General features: G+C 36.3%; 1 pseudogene across 1 annotated transcript in view; it reads right to left on the reverse strand.

Annotated features, from left to right (window-relative positions):
* Positions 1-329: 329 nt before the first annotated feature.
* LOC308638974 (large ribosomal subunit protein uL23-like) overlaps positions 330-16467 on the reverse strand; it is a 28469-nt pseudogene continuing 12331 nt past the window's right edge. Inside the window, exon 2 of the transcript in view lies at positions 330-865. The product of the transcript in view is annotated as a large ribosomal subunit protein uL23-like (transcript). The remainder of the gene's footprint in view (positions 866-16467) is intronic.

The following is a 16467-nucleotide window of genomic DNA, read 5'->3' on the forward strand; positions in this document are numbered from 1 at the left end:
GAACCGTAGAGGATAAAGACCTAGAGTTTTTGCCTGCAATCTTTTCACCAAAAGGACTGTTGGAATGTAGCCATTATAGAAGACAATAGTGTGAAGGGATAGGGAAGAATGAGCCTGATAATAAAATTTGAACCACTGGATCTTTTCATGATGCCAGTCCTATGGAATTCTCAATTCAATGTGCCATTTAATAGTTTAATTTTTACACTTAACCCACTTCAAGTTGGGTTTTCATCTTTCATAGCAAAAAGTGTCCATTTTTTTTAAAGTCATGTGGCTTTTTTTTACGTTGAAAAAATGTATAGTTAGATTTACCAGCTAGACTCAGTTTACATTTTCCCAATTTTATTGGCTATATCCAAAGCATCATAAGCAGGAGCCAGTTAAACATATGCCTTCCTTTCTCCATCAAGCCTGATTAGGGTATTGATCTTGGCTACATCAGTTTCATAGAATTTCTGTACAGCATGTTTGATCTGGGGTTTGCTGGGCTTGACATCAGCAATGAACACAAGTGTGTTGTCTTCTATCTAATCCATGGCCGACTCAGTGGTCAGAAGGAGCTTGATGATGGCATAGTGGCATAGAGGGCAAGCTTGTTTCCCCTGGGGGGGGGTAATCTTCTGAGGATATTGGGGTGCCTCCAGAGACACAATATCTTGAGCTACCAGAAGGTAGGTGACAACATGCAGATATTCCTCCTTTTGTAGTTGTGGGTGCCTTTCAACACTGCCTTCTTGGCCTTCAAAGCCTTTGCTTTGGCTTTAGTTTGAGGAAGGGCAGGAGCTTCATTCTTTGCTTTTGCTGCCACCTTGGTGAAAAGCCCGAGTGGTTTTTTAAATAAAGAGAAGAAAAGAGTTTCTTTCTATCTATCTTCCCTTAAAAGATAGCAGTGGAAAATGTCAAGGGGCTCATATGTCTCTTAATGAAGAGAATGCAGACAGGAGCTGCATTTGTTCAGAATAATCATGACCCAAGGTCCTTGTACAAAAGCAGACTAATGGTCCTTCAAATTCAACAGTGAAATTTTAGTTTTTACTTCCAGGTTGTATTTGTATACCTGGCAGAGTATCTAGTACATAATACACTCTTTAAAAGATAATGGACAGTTAGATTAATAGAAAAAGTGTTTCCTCTACTTAAAACTCTTGACACAAAGGTTTTAACCCCATTCAGTTTTGACCAGGACCATAGCCCTATGCATGGCCCTAGCATATTTAGCCTCAAGCTGTCCTTTTGAGAATTCTTCATGCTCTATGGTTATATGGGTCAGTTATTGCCACATAACAAACAACAATACTTATGTGTCTGTCACTTGGCTGAGCTTGGATGTCCTAGACTGACTTCTAATAGGCTACCCTGCTTCAAGCTGTGGGCCCAAGCAAGTCTGCCTTTTTATGGACTGGGCTCTGTTCTGTTCAGTATGTCTCACTCTCCATTTCAGGCTGATAAGGTAGCAACTATCTAAGGAAAACTCCTCTCATGGTGACAGCAGAGAGATGAAAGCACATGCCAACCATCTCCTAATACCTCATTAGCCAAATAAGTCACATTGCTGAGCCCAACACTAGTAGAATAGGGAAATATATTCCTCTATTTGTGATGGGGGAAAGTGTGAATGTTATTAACACTACTCTACAGCAGTGTTGTAGAATCTTTTTAACCTCAAGATATTGATAGTTCTTTCTCTAGAAAGGCCAAACCAAACTTTTTATTCCTCAAAGTTAAATTATTTATTTCTTCATTCATTCATTTATTAGAAAACAACTTACTGAATACCTATTGAAGCCTGGTATGTAGTGAGAAGGGTATAGGAGGAAAATGGCAAGGCTGGAGAGACTTTTCAGAATAAATCTTCAACTATATCTGGAGGTTGACTGTTGTCTTCAACCTGCCTTTGCTCAAGGACAGCTCCAACTCATCCAGTACTATCCTCCCGTGGACAATGAATCAATATCCTGATGACCCTCAATAAAGAATACAGGAGAAATAGGGGAAAACATAGGTGAGGTCACAACATTCTTTATTTCTCCATCATTATATATTGCATTATTCCACTGTTGATAAAGCATTGCCTAAATTCCCAAGCTAAGCCTTCATTGTGCTCAGTTGTGCTTCTAACATAAACCTGTGTGGTTCCTTTGTGTTCCATAATAAAGAAAGGCTTCCACGAATCTGCCCTCTTTCAAGGGGAAACTGAAAGAGCATATGGACAGTCTTGGATGATTTCAGATTGTTGACAATCTGAGCGGGGAGCAACTCCGGCTGCCACCAGGAGAGGTCAACCTTTAAAGATGCAGTAGCCTGTACTCTCAGATTTTAGCCAATGATCACATCCACTGGAATGCAGAAGTTTTTCTCTTCTACATAGGAACTTGTATTAGTCAGGGTTCTCCAAAAAAATAGAACTGATAGGATGTACACACATGTTTATGTGGAAAGAATATGTGGATGGGGGAAGGGAGTTAGGGAGAGAGAGAGACTAATTTATTATAAGGTATAAGGGATATTGGCTCACATTGGCTCATGTGATTAAGAAAGCTGACAAGTTCCAAGATCTTCATGATTATTTATGTAGATGGAAGACCCAGGAGATCTGATAGTGTAGTTTCATCCCAAAGACTGGCAGATTTGAGGCCCAAGAAGAGCCAGTATTTCAAGTCAATTCTAAAGGCAGGAAAAAAAACTGATGTCCCATTTAAAAGCAGTCAGGCAGGGGAATTCTCCCTTGCCAAACGCATGGGCATTCTTTTGTTCTAGTCAGGCCTTCAACTGATTGGATGAAACCCACTCAAGTTAGGGAGAACAATCTGCTTTACTTAGCCTACCATTTTAAATGTTGATCTCATCTAAAAAACATACTTACATAAACACCCAGAATAAAATTTGACCAAATATCTAAGTACCCTGAAGCCAAATGAAGTTGGCTCACAGAAGGAACTATATAGAAGTCTTCCCACAAATCTCTCCTTTGCCAATAAAAAAAGACTAGTGGCTCCAAAGGACATGCCATTGGTGGGTCAATTTTACTTTATATAAACTCGTGGGAGACAATTGTTCAAATTTTAGGGACTAAGAATCAATTATTAAATGTAGCCTCTATTAAAAATTAAATTACATCAATTAAAAATTAAATGAAGTATTTTAAAAACAAAGGTAATATTAGAAATTTCTATTTATTTCACTGTTATGATTATGCTCTTGAGATTAATTTCATCATTGCATCTGTGTAGGGAAATATCAAATGATATGCTACTGCATATATCTCTTCCCAATTTTGCATTCAATGATGCTACCTTTGTAGCTTAAAACCTGCCGTGGTGGGAGTATTTACACCAGGGGAGTCAACAGATGCTGCAAATTATACCTTATTAGAACCTATTTTTCGATGTTCACAAGAACATTACTAATGATATCCTTTATCTACTTTATTTAATAAAGGTGCATTTACATTTTGAAAATCTTAAATCCTTTGAAAATATTTTTTAAATTAACTGATAAATAACAACACAAAAATTGTACATATTCATGAGGTAATTCGATGTTTTGATACTATTAACCTTGTTTTTATCTTCAGAGCTACCCTATGGGATAAGCACTACTGTTAGATTCAATCTATTTTGTGGTCCTGAAGCACAAAGAAGTTAAAGTGACTTCACCTAACTCACACAAGCTAAGTAGATAGGCAGATTGGTTTTGGGCTCCATATTCTCAATCAGTATGCATGTAGTCTTCCTTTTCTGAAAATATAGTACACCAATGAGATTATTCTAATCTTCATCCATACTTAGAACTTGTGCTGTTTCTGCTGTCTCTGGGATCCTTAATATGCTCACTGATCTCATCCTAGGCCCACTCTAGTAGTTAGCCTGAATCTACAAGAGTCCAAGACCTAAATCCAGTGGCAGCCCCCTGGTTTCTCACATGTGGTGGGATCCCTCTCCTGTCTTCTTTTTCCCGTTCTCATCTTTTTCCTCACCCCATGATGCCTATCTAGCTTGCTAACACTACTACTTCCAGTTACTTTCACTTACTAGCATTGTGGTCCTGCATAAATATTTTTAAACTGTCCAAGTCTTATTTTCTTCATTCATAAACTGGGGCTCACAATGGAGTAACATAAGTGTAAAAAATTTATTCTGTATCAAACACATGTGAGTTAAATTTGAATGTGTTAGTTTGTGCTGCAGTAATCTATCGCCATGACTTTATCCTACCTAGTATATCTCTTGAGTCATCAGAAAAGTGATGGAAACCTACTTCTGGGCAGGTTTTCTTGGAGAGTAATCATTCATACTAAGATGCAAGATGCTGAATGGGCCTGCCTAATCAATAGCAAGCCTTGTCTCCAGCTGGAATTCAATCCATTTTGACTGCTTCAGTGGGACTCCTGGGGCTTAGACAGTATTGAAAAGCAATTACTGATTTTCACTTATTTTAGCTCTGCAAGTTCCTTGCTGGCCCACTCCATTATCCCCACCTCTCCAAGTCCCTTATGCTGCAAGTCAACCTCTTCCTTCCTCTTAGTGACAAAACCTGAGTGTCTTTCCAAACTGCAATGTCCTTTTTTCTCATGATGGATTTTTACCTTTAACTCAGAGGCCTTCTACCCCATTAGCCACAAACATAACTACTTCCTTGATGTCTGCTCAATTCAAACTTGTTAACCCCCCCAAATAGATAAATCTTCTAACAGTTGGAATTTACCAACAGAATCAGCTTCATCAAAAGAACTGAACTCAAGCTCTTCATTCCTCAACAGTAGGGGTTGGCAAACTTTTTCAGGAAAAGCAGATAGTAAAAATTTTAAGTTCCTGAGGCCAAATGATCTCTTTGGTAACTACTCCATTCTGCTATTGTAGTTCAAAGCAGACACAGACAAAATGTAAATAAATGGGCATGACTGGCTTTCAATGAACTGTATTTACATATGCACAATTTTTTAATTGCATATATTTATCAGACACCATAAATATTCTTTGTTTTCCTTTCAGCATTTAAAAATATAAAACCATTTTTAGCTCATGGGTTATACAAAAAGCCAGATTTGGCCCATGAGTCATAGTTTCATAGTTTTCTGACCTCTCCTCTGTAGGAAATACCTTGTGAAACTAGAATCTGCAAGTTTAACATAAACTTCCCAAGTCCCAGGCATTAGGCATTGCAACTTAAAACCTGTACCTGAGCCAATCTGTCCAGATATACTTATTCATTGGACAGCATCCATTTTTGACCATTTTAATCATCTAAAAGATAGAGTATTTTGCCAAACCTATGTTAATCAGGTAGTTATTCTTTTAAAAAAAAAATAGCTAACTGGTTGACCACTACCAAATCCCTGTCTTAGATCAGGCTCCCTAGAAGCTGATCTTGAAACAGTTTTGGATATGAGTGTTTTATTGAAGTGAAGAGTCTAACAAAATCAAGGTAAGACATGAAGGAAATCAAGCAAGTATGTGGGTTCAGATGGGGGTTTCAGCCTGAGCCCATGCAGCACTCTGGAGCACAGATAACACCTAGTTAGTCTCACCTTGAACCCAGGGGACAGGCCCTTTGTAGTCCCTGTCAATAACATTCCAGGTGAGGCAGCTGCCATTCGGTGGAGGAAAATCTTCAGGGAGAGGAGCAGCTATGAGTTGTTTGGGCTAATACTCACAGCAACAAGTAAAGAGGATGCAGTCAGGACAACAACAGAGACCAGTGCACTCCCCCTTGTACGAGGCAGCCAAACTCTTGGTTTTAAAAGGCTGCAGCCAGTTTACAGCCCCAAGAATTCGCAAGTAGCCTTTACATCCTGGTACCTTTCCTTCTTCAAGGTGGGCTACCTCCTACAGGGGTCACTGAGCTTCCCAGGAGTGAAAACCAATGGGGTTGGGTGGAAATGCTGTATTTTCCACGTGCCTAAGAGCTGCTGGCTACCTCGGCTCTGGGAGAGCTTCTCTTGTTCTGAATAGATAACTCACAAGCCAAGGAGAGGGAATTATATATTTTTCTGTATCAATTATCACTCCCCCACATAACCAACCTTTACAAACTACCATCTTTCCTAACATACTGCTCCAGTTGTTGTTCCAAGGCAGCTGCTGTTACTTTGGGCCTTACCTCAGAACACCCTTTTTAACATTTTGACATGCATTTTTAGTTGTTGAGGGACCTTTATTTTATTTTTATGTGGTGCTGAGAATTGAACTCAGTGCCTCACACATGCTAGGCAAGCGCTCTACCACTGAGCCACAACTCCAGCCCTCCTGGAATCTCCTTCTAGCCAATCAGTCTGATGGCTCTTTCAGGCCTTCTGCAATGCCTTTTTTGGATGGCTGATGCTCCTATCTCTTCTTTTACTAGGATTATATTCTTTTATTCTCTTGTTTAATGCCTACACATACTTCAGACATCAGCTCAAATGTCACTTCTGTTGGGAATTTTCCCCATACCAACTTTATTCTCTCAGACAGGTCAGATCCTTATTTTATAATCTCAATAGTCATGTATATCTTTCCTTCATAGAGCACTTATTACAGTGTATATTTACTGTTTTGTTTCTATTAATAATTTGATACTCTGTCTCCCACCCCAGATGGGATCATGTGTACTTTGACTACCATTATTCCAGGAATCTATTACAAGAAAATTATTTGAAAAACAAAGAGTTACCCCAGGCTAACTCCCTTGCCTCAAGGTGAGACTACCTTAGAGGTGGATGTAAGTCACATAGAGAAGAAACAAACCACCTTAACCAAGTCATACTAGATAAGCCAACCCCTTTCTAATAAACCAGCTAAATAAATGTTTATTATTTTATGCCATTAAGACTAGCTATTTATAACCCCAGTGTTACTATGGCCATAGAAAAATAATGTACAGAGATTTGCAGAATTTTTATTATACTCATGAGCATTGTGAATCTCCAGGAGAGAATTTAAAATTATTTGACCACAAATTACCCTGTCATGCCTTCTTTTCATAGAGTATGTAATGGGACTAATTTTCTGAGGAACATGATATGAGAAATGCCATTCTAAGGACTTTCGCAACTGTAATATTAACTCTGTGTTTCCAGGGACCAAATAGCCTAATTCTTGTGCTTAGCATATAATCCTTTTTTATTTAGATAATTGTAGATTCATATGAAATTAGAAAAGTGATATGCAGAACTGTCATGTGCATTGTACCTATTTCCTCCAATGGTAACCTTTTGCAAAACTAAAATATAACATGAGAATCAGGGTATGGACAGTAATGCAATCTACTAATTTTATTCAGATTATGCCAGTTTTATTTGTACTTGTGTGTGCATGTGTGTTAATTTTATAAATTAGAAATCTCATTGGAGAGATGATGGGATTTCATATGTATGGATATGTTAAGCAGATATATTAAAGGACCAGACATCAGTTTCTTTTATGGCATAAAACTGACCATCAATTCAAATTCCAAAATAAAATTAAATCAATTTAAGTAAAAATTCCTTTTGTTTCCTGGACCTTTTCATTTTGCTTTACAATATATGGATGAACACATTTTTTAGAGAATTCTGCCAATTTTTAAACTTTGGTATCCTAGCATGTGGATAACAGCATCCTTTCTTATTCACTCTAATTCACAGATTATATTTTTGCCCCTAATTTATGTGTTCTGACAAGACACATTTGTGTCTGAATTTGGAGAGTTGAATAATTTTAATTTGATAAGCAAGGGAAGAAGACACTGCATGTGAATAATATTTTTCTCAGAGTGTAGCTATTAGTGTTTATCTAAGGACAAATGAAAAAAATCAATCTTTTTTCCCACAAGTAAATGTAAATAGATTTTACTTGTCTTAATGAGGATCAGACTAAATACTTTGTTTATAGGTGTATGTGTTACTAGTAAAACTGAGTTTTTCTTTTTCAGTGTTTGCTATTTAGGGAACTACATAATAGCTTGATTATCCCAAAGGCAGAGAGTCTCAGTAAATTTCAATCAGATTGAATATTCTAAGAAGTTCAATGCTGAATTTGTGAAACAAAGACTCTGTATTGTTTTCTTGTCTTTTTCAGTTATTCAAAATGATTACATGGTTTCCTTATTGTTGTTATACTAAGCTACTGGGATAATAAACAAACACTAATTTTTTAAAATGAAAAATAAAATCCCAAGTGTTGAAAAAAATACTTAACTCATAAGCCCAGACTTGGACTTTTCAGAAAAACAGGATTAATTCTCCCCTGTCCAATCTGCCTGTCAATATGAAAACTATTATAAGAGTATAAAGTTAGGTTGTGAAGCCCTAAAATGATCTCTTAGTATAATGAAAAAAGTATGATATATTGTGCCAGTGGTGCACAATAGCCATCCCAACCCCTCTACCTTTTCAATTTCTATTAAAATGGTAAATACATGAACAGCAGACAAATAGTTATATTCCTAGTCTCTTTGTAGCTATAGGTATCCATGTGACACAGTTCTACATGGTTATATGGAAGAGGAAGTTTGCCAAGAACTTCTGCAAAAAGTCTTTCTTCCTTATAAAGTGACAATATTTAAGTAAAGCATACTCTCTGGTATAGCTCCTTTACTTTTCTTTCTGGCTTGAATATGAAAATGGGATACTCTGATGCTTGGAACTGCAGCAGCCATCTTGAGACCAGGAGGCAATAACCTAAGGCAGAAAAGCCAACAGGCTGATAACAACAGAACATAATGATAGAAAAATCCTGACTCATTCATTGAGCCATCACACCAAACCTGGAATCACCAGAATTCTTGTGTAAAATGAATTTCTTTATTATTTAAATTATTGTTAGCTCTTGAGTTCTCCTTTTTATAAAATTTAGTTTATTTATTCTTTTTAGATATACATGACAGTAGAGTATATTTTGGCATATTATACATGCATAGAGTATAGTTTATTCTAATTAGGATCCCATTCTTGTGGTTGTACATGATGTGGAGTAACTCTGGTTGTGTATTCAAATACAAGACAAAGAAAGTTAAGTCTGATTAATTCTTCTGTCCTTACTCTTCCCTTTCCTCCTCCCTTGTTGAGTTCTTTTACTATAGCCAAATGTGTCCCTAGATGATAGAAAGAAAGTAAGAACTAAGATGTTGTAACAATCTAGCCTGGTTATATTCAGAGGCCAAGAGAAAATAGTAATGCTTTTCAAATACAAGAAATAACCTTATCTGTTTACAAAAGGAGGGGTAGTGTAGTATACTCCATAAAGACTCTACTAAGTTGCTGAGAATGAATAATACTTGAAATATATTGGAAGTAGTGTTAGATTGATGGTTGTGACAGATGGCATTAATGGCCCCAAATCTTCACCCTTCTCTGTAGTGATAACCTGTGCCATGTTTCTCAGTAGTAATTCTCATCTTGCTTCCCACCCCTTGATATCAGGCTTGGGCATATGCCTTGATTTGGCCAATGGGTATAAGCAGTCATCACCTGAGTCGGGACTTGAGATGTTTTTGCCATTTTGTCATAAGCATGAGAAGAATATGCCCTGCCTACTCTTCTGGTTCCAGCTGAGGAAGTTCTGCTGAGACCTGTCATTCAGATCAGCCAACCCCAGGCTCCCCCATGGATTTGCAAAAAAATAAATGCTTCTTATTGTATGGCACTGTGGGGTGTGTGTGTGTGTGTGTGTGTGTGTGTGTGTGTGTGTTTGGTTACTCACTACAGAGTATTAATATAGCAATATGTAACTGAAATTGTGGGTAAGAGACTCTAGACTTGAGCCAGACTGATGTTTTTTTATTATTATTATTTTCTAAGTTCTACGTGTTTATTAAGGTAAACAGTAGTGAGATGTATGCATAATTTTGATTTTATTCATTATAATTTTCAACACTTAAAGTGTTGTTATTATCCTTTGCTTTTCTTATATTTTCTTTTATTTATTTATTTATTAGATTTATTTCTTTTAATTAGGCATATATGACAACAGAATGCATTTTGAATCATTGTACACAAAAAAGGGAGAGAGGGGGCAGGGGGCAGGAAACATGGTGGAATGAGATAGACATCATTACCCTAGGTACATGTATAACTGCACATATGGTGTGACCCTACATCGTGTACAACCAGAGAAATGAAAAGTTGTGCTGATAGGTTTTTAATCCCTGTTCTGTGCTGCATGAGTGGGCAAGGTAAAATTTGAAATATCAACCTAATCCTTGCTTTTAATCACTATTCTATACCACCTCTAACAATTACACTCTGGTAGAAATGTATTCAAAGATGATTTTCAAATCATGTGCCCCATAAGAGCAGTTGTTGAAATCTACTGGAGATTCCTGAAAAGGGGATAGTGTAACTGTGAATCCCAGAAAAAGAGCTTCCCCAAAACATCAAAAATTTACATCTGTTATGCACTAGTTTTTCTTAACATGGACATGGTAATTTTCAAATTTGGTGAAATAGTAATGATAAGTCAAAAGGTGATGGTGCATGAGTATCATGGAATACATGCATATAGAAATGTGGCATATATGGGCTGGGGATGTGGCTCAAGCGGTAACACGGTCGCCTGGCATGCGCGGGGTGCTGGGTTCGATCCTCAGCACCACATAAAAATAAAATAAAGATGTGTCCACCGAAAAAAATAAATATTAAAAAATTCTCTCTCTCTCTCTCTCTCTCTCTCTCTCTCTCTCTCTCTCTCTCTCTCTCTCTAAAAAAAAAAGAAAGAAATGTGGCATATAAATGAAGTCCTACTAAAGTTGGAAGATAGCTACTGAGACTTGATCAGGAAGGAGGTCACATCTGGTTTCATAGCCGCTGTGTCTCAAGTAGATGAAGGGAGATTAGAGTAGCACCTCTAATTCAACAGCAGGTGCTGATGATCCCTTCTGCCCATTCTGTTTCACTCTCAACAGTATGAACATCTCCATATCTATGTCCTTTCTTATCGTAAACTAAGTTAACGGCTTGATTAATTGACATGGGTAAGTTTCATCATTAGTGTGCAATTTGACAAAATACTGACCCTGTAAATCCACTTCAGAAAAAATTTCATAGAGATAAAGGCTTGCAAAGACAAATACAGGGACATTTTCACTGAAGCTTCATTTTCAAAGCTGATTAATGAGGAAATGGTTACATAATTAATGTATTGCCTGGCATATCATAGAAATGAATACTAATTAGCCATTTTTAAAAACAAAGTGGATATATGTGTAGTGATATATAATAAATGCAAGATGCATTGTAAAAGCTGAAAAGAGCCAAACAGGACTGGGGTTGTGGCTAAGGGGTAGAGCACTTGCCTGGCCTGTGTGAGGCCCTGGGTTTGATCCTCAGCACCATATATATATAAACAAAGTGAAAAAATCCATTGGCAACTAAAAATATTTTTAAAAAGAACCAAACAAATGTCAAATATCTTATGTTTTCATTTATGTCAATCAAAGGCATGCTCACCTAAATATGTAATGGGGTCACAGGTTTATAAATATACACATGTGTCCAAAACAAATATATCTTCTTTGCTTCTTATAATTCATCTAATCTTCCTCTTGATCTCTTCTCTTACCCTAATGAATAATGTGGAGAATCTTAAATTTTCTAATTAATTGTATCTTACACAAAAATTTGTTTTGAATATTTATTTTAAAATAATTGTAGGGTCACAAGAAGTTGTAAGATATATATATAGGGAGGCCCCATGTATCCTTCATCTAGCTGCTCCCAATAGTAACATCTTGCATAACTATAGTATAATATCAAAACCAGGAAACTGACATTAATACACTATTGAACTTTTTCAGATTTCAGTTTTCTTATTTGTGTGTGTAGATATATGCAATTTTATCACATATGTAACTTCATGTAATCACTACCACAGTCAGGATACAGAACAGTCTGTCACCACAAGGCTACTTTCTGTTACCCCCTTATAAGCTATACCTGTTCCCTCCCCCTAATCCTAACAGCTGGCACCACTAATTCATTCAACATTTCTATAATTTTGTTATTTCAAGAATTTAAAAAATATATGTAAAACGTTTCTATTTATATAAAATGAATCATATAAGCTTTGAAATGGTCTTTTCTCACTATCATAATTCCCTTCTAGTCAATCTGAGTTATTATTCATATCAATAATTTACCCCTTTTTTGTTTGTTTTCATTTTTGCTTAGTAGTGTCGAGGATGAAACCAAGGGCCTTGCACAAGGTAGACAAGGACTCTACCACTGAGCTATACCACTAACCCCTATTCCTTTTATACTGCAATTTTTAGGTCTTGTGTAGAATAGTATAGTGGAACCTCTCATTTACTCAATGTAAACAAATGAAAGGATGAAAAATAGAATGTATTACCTATGTCTTAAATATTATACATAATTCTCTTTTTTATTCTTTAGTGTATTTCCCTTACACTTAGGGTGTGCTATGATTAGGCCTGTTTTACAGGTAAGAAAACTGAGGCTCAGGGGGAAAATGTTTATTCATTTTATAATACCAAATTTCAAGTTATTGGTCAGAACAAAGATGGATCTTTGGGCTTTTAGGAGAGTGAAGAACACAATAATAGAATCTCCTCAGCCACGGAAAAGGTTACCTAGGAGTCCAACATGAACACATGTTCTTAGGGATGGGTAGAAAACTCCAGGTATTTCTAATTGTGACATCAGTTTCTTCAACTGAGATGGAGAGAACAGGGTTTAAATTCATCATTTTATGAAGTTAGGACAAGATAACATTCTAGGGAAAGCCCAAAAGCAAATATCTGGCACTTCAAAGTTTTCAAAACCTGTGTTCTGTTGATTTTATCCATAAAGAATTACCTGGAAGCAAAGTGTCTACACTTGCAAACAAGCCAATATTTATAACACACAACACAACAGAGCCCCTTTACCCTCAGTATTTCTAGGATTCCAGGGTCTCGGTTAACAGCCATACAATCAACAGGAGTCTGCAGGACTGCTAAGTGTGAAAAGTTGTGCTAATGAGGAAAGCTGCTAAGTGTCAAAATGGCAAATGCAAGGAAGGCATGTGTTCTCAGAAAGGCAAATGCTTTCTGAATTCCCTGGAGTGAGCTTGCATTTTGTGCTCAAGTCTCGGGATTCTACTTTCATAAAGTCCTATGGTTGACAGATCCCTTAAAAGTAATTCAAGCAGCCGGGTGTAATGGCACATGCTTGTAGTCCCAGCTACTCAGGAGGTGAAGGAAGGAGTATCTCAAGATCAAGTTGAGCCTGGGCAACTTAGTGAGACACCATCTCAAAATAAAAAAGGCTTGGGATGTGGCTCAGTGGTAGAGCACCCCTGGGGTCAATCCCCAGTAACACACACAAGCCCTAACACACACAAAATTAAAGCATATAGATCAACAATGATTGCATGATATTTGAGCTGGGTAGTTGAGGTTCACTGAAAATTGGCATGAGGGATACATGGGGGTGATGAAAGTACTCTAAAACTGAATTGTGGCGATGGTAGAACAACTCTATATATTTACCAAAAATCATGTACATGTAAAAAATATACACTTAAAATAGTTTAATTTTATGGTATATAAATTATACCTCAATAAAGCTATTTTTAAATAGTAATTCAATAATATCTTTCCCTCAATACTTGTGCCCTCTATTTTAAATTTTATTTTAATTGACAAATAACAATTGCATATATTTTGGAGTACAATGGGATGTTTTGACATACGTTTACAATTTTAAAAGATTAAATCAGGCTAATTAAATGCATCAATTCATACAGTTATTATTTTGTGGTGAAAACATTTAAAATCTACACTTTTAGGAATTTTTAAATATGCAATGCATTGTTATTTATTATAGCCACTATTCTGTGCAATAACTCATTGAAGTTTATTCTTCCTAACTGAAACTTTGAAGACTTTGATCACTATCACCCTGTCTCCTCTGACCCAAACCTTTGTCACCCACCATATGAGATCATACAATATTTGTCCCTCTGTACCTGGCTTATTTTGCTTAACATGATGTCCTCCAGGTTCATCCATGTTGTTGCAAATTACAGGATTTACCTTTTTAAAAAAAAGTTGAAGAGTATTCCATTGTTTGTATGTTCTACATTTTCTTTATCCATTTATCTGATTATGGACACAGTTTTAGTCAACTTTTTCACTGTTGTTAGTGAAAGATCCCATCAGCACAATTTTAAGGGGTGGAAAAGTTTATTTGAGGGCTCAAAGTTTCAGAAGTCTCAGTCTATAGAAGTCCAGCACCATTCCTCAGGGCTCCAGGTGAGACTGAACTTAACAGGGCAAGAGTGTGGGGGAGGGAAGTTGTTCACATGATGATGAATGATCAGGAAGCAGAGAGAGAGAGAGAGAGAGAGAGAGAGAGAGAGACCATTTGCCAGATTACAACATATAGACCCCAAAGCCACGCCCCCAATTCCCATCTCCTCCAGCTCCACCCTATCTGCCTTCAGTTACCAAACCCAGTTAATCCCATCAGGGAAATGATTCATTGATTGGATTAAGATTTCAGGGCACGGTCATTTCTCCTCTGAACCCTCTTGCATTGTCTCATGCATAAGCTTTTTGGGGACATTTTACACCCAGTCCATAACAGATGCTTAGATATGCTTCCATATCTTGGTAATTGCACACTGACCAACAGAGTGGGTACCTGCACTCTATGGAATGCTAATTTAATTTCCTTTGGGCATATACCCAGTCATGGGATTGCTAGATCATATGATAGGTCTATTTTTTTAATTTTTTGAGAAAACTCCATACTGTTTTTCTGTAATGATGGGATCGATTTATATTCCCACCCACAGTGCACAAGTGTTCCCTTTTGTCCATACCTTCACCAACACTAGTTATCTTTTGTCTTTTGTAATGCCATTTTTGTATCAGTTGCTTCCAGCTTTCTCTGGTAGATCCATAGAGCTGGCTTTGTCTTCTTCACAAGGGGAAAAGGTCAGATAATTAGCTCTTCTTATGAACAATTATGAGGAATAAAAGTTGGTGTAAAATAATGTTTTCAAACTCTTCAACATTTGAAATAATAAATTGAAATATTGGGAAATGATATATAGGAATTCCCCAAATTATAAATTATTCTTTAAATACTTTAGTGTTCTTTACATTCTTTACTCATTATTATGAGTATAGAAAAATCTTTAATAAATAACAATATTACATTTAGCAGTACTTACATACTACAGTATTCTATTGTGAATATTCAGTATTTGGAAATGCCAATGAACATTACTGGATATTATTTGAATAATGCATTATTTAGGTCTTTTGACAAAGTTAACAACACTACCCAGACTCACAAGTTGAAATTGCCAATCTAAGGACTTATTTTGCTTCTGAGACTTGTTATTCTAATGTATAAATGAAAGGATTTTTACAAAGCATAGTTCTGGATATAAACTAATGGATATTTCTTGTATTTGCAAGAATGACTTACTGTTAGCAGTAGAACACAAATACACTACACAGTTTTAGCCTAACAACAGATACAAGCAAGACTGTCCAATCAGATCATGATCATCTCTCTTCTGTGTACTCCTGTCTCTGTTCCTGGAAATGTTGACCTTAACTTTTAATTCTATATGTGAACTTTTGCTCACACTTTTTCTTTTTCTTTTGGCTTTATATTAGTGGATTCCTTTAACACCATCATCTCTATGTTGATATTTAAGCTTTAATTCATGCAAGAAAATTATAATACTCTTCTCTATTTTCCCAATTTATCAATAGGTTTATCTTAGGATTCAAAATTCAGAATAATACATTTCTTGAGAAATCATGGGGAAGAAATTCCATATAGAAACACTAATGACAGTGGTTTTCAAATCATGACCCTAGAACAGTAGCATCAGCATTTCCAGGAAATTTGTTATAAAGGCAAATTATCAAACTCTTTCTCAGACCCGATGATTAGAAAAATTGGAGGTAGGGTTCAATGAGGTATTTTCATAATCCTGATGATGATTCTGATATAAGCTAAAGTTTGAGGAATTCTATAAATGGCCAGCTATCTCACCCCTGAGGAGGCATAGCACTGAGGAATGTGTTCTATAATTACTTCCAGAATTTCCCAAAATACTGTTTCTTCATCTGGATGTCAGGTACATGGAAGTTTTTAATTTTTTTTCAGCTTTCTACTTAGGATTTTTACAGTGTTATACATATATGCTATGCTTTGGTAATTGATTTTGAAAAACACTTAGAATAGCATCTGTGCCACATTGCCTAATTTTTTTCTTCACTAAACCCTTACTATTTGCTCTTTAGATTTATTCACCTTTTTCTCCTAAAAATATAGTAAATACCTACTTAATTTTCATAAAACTGAACATAAAATTATTCCATTCTTCTTAGATCAACCTGTCAGAACTCACCACTCCCCCCAAATCAATTTTATTCAGCTTTATTTAAATCACTATCTAATTATTAAGCTCCTGGATAACTTAGGACCTAGGAAGGAATTAGATAATGATGAAAATAATAACAGTGTCATAGTAATATCAT

This window comes from Spermophilus citellus (genome assembly GCF_964194105.1).
Source record: "Spermophilus citellus genome assembly, chromosome: X".
Classification (NCBI taxonomy): Eukaryota; Metazoa; Chordata; class Mammalia; order Rodentia; family Sciuridae; genus Spermophilus; species Spermophilus citellus.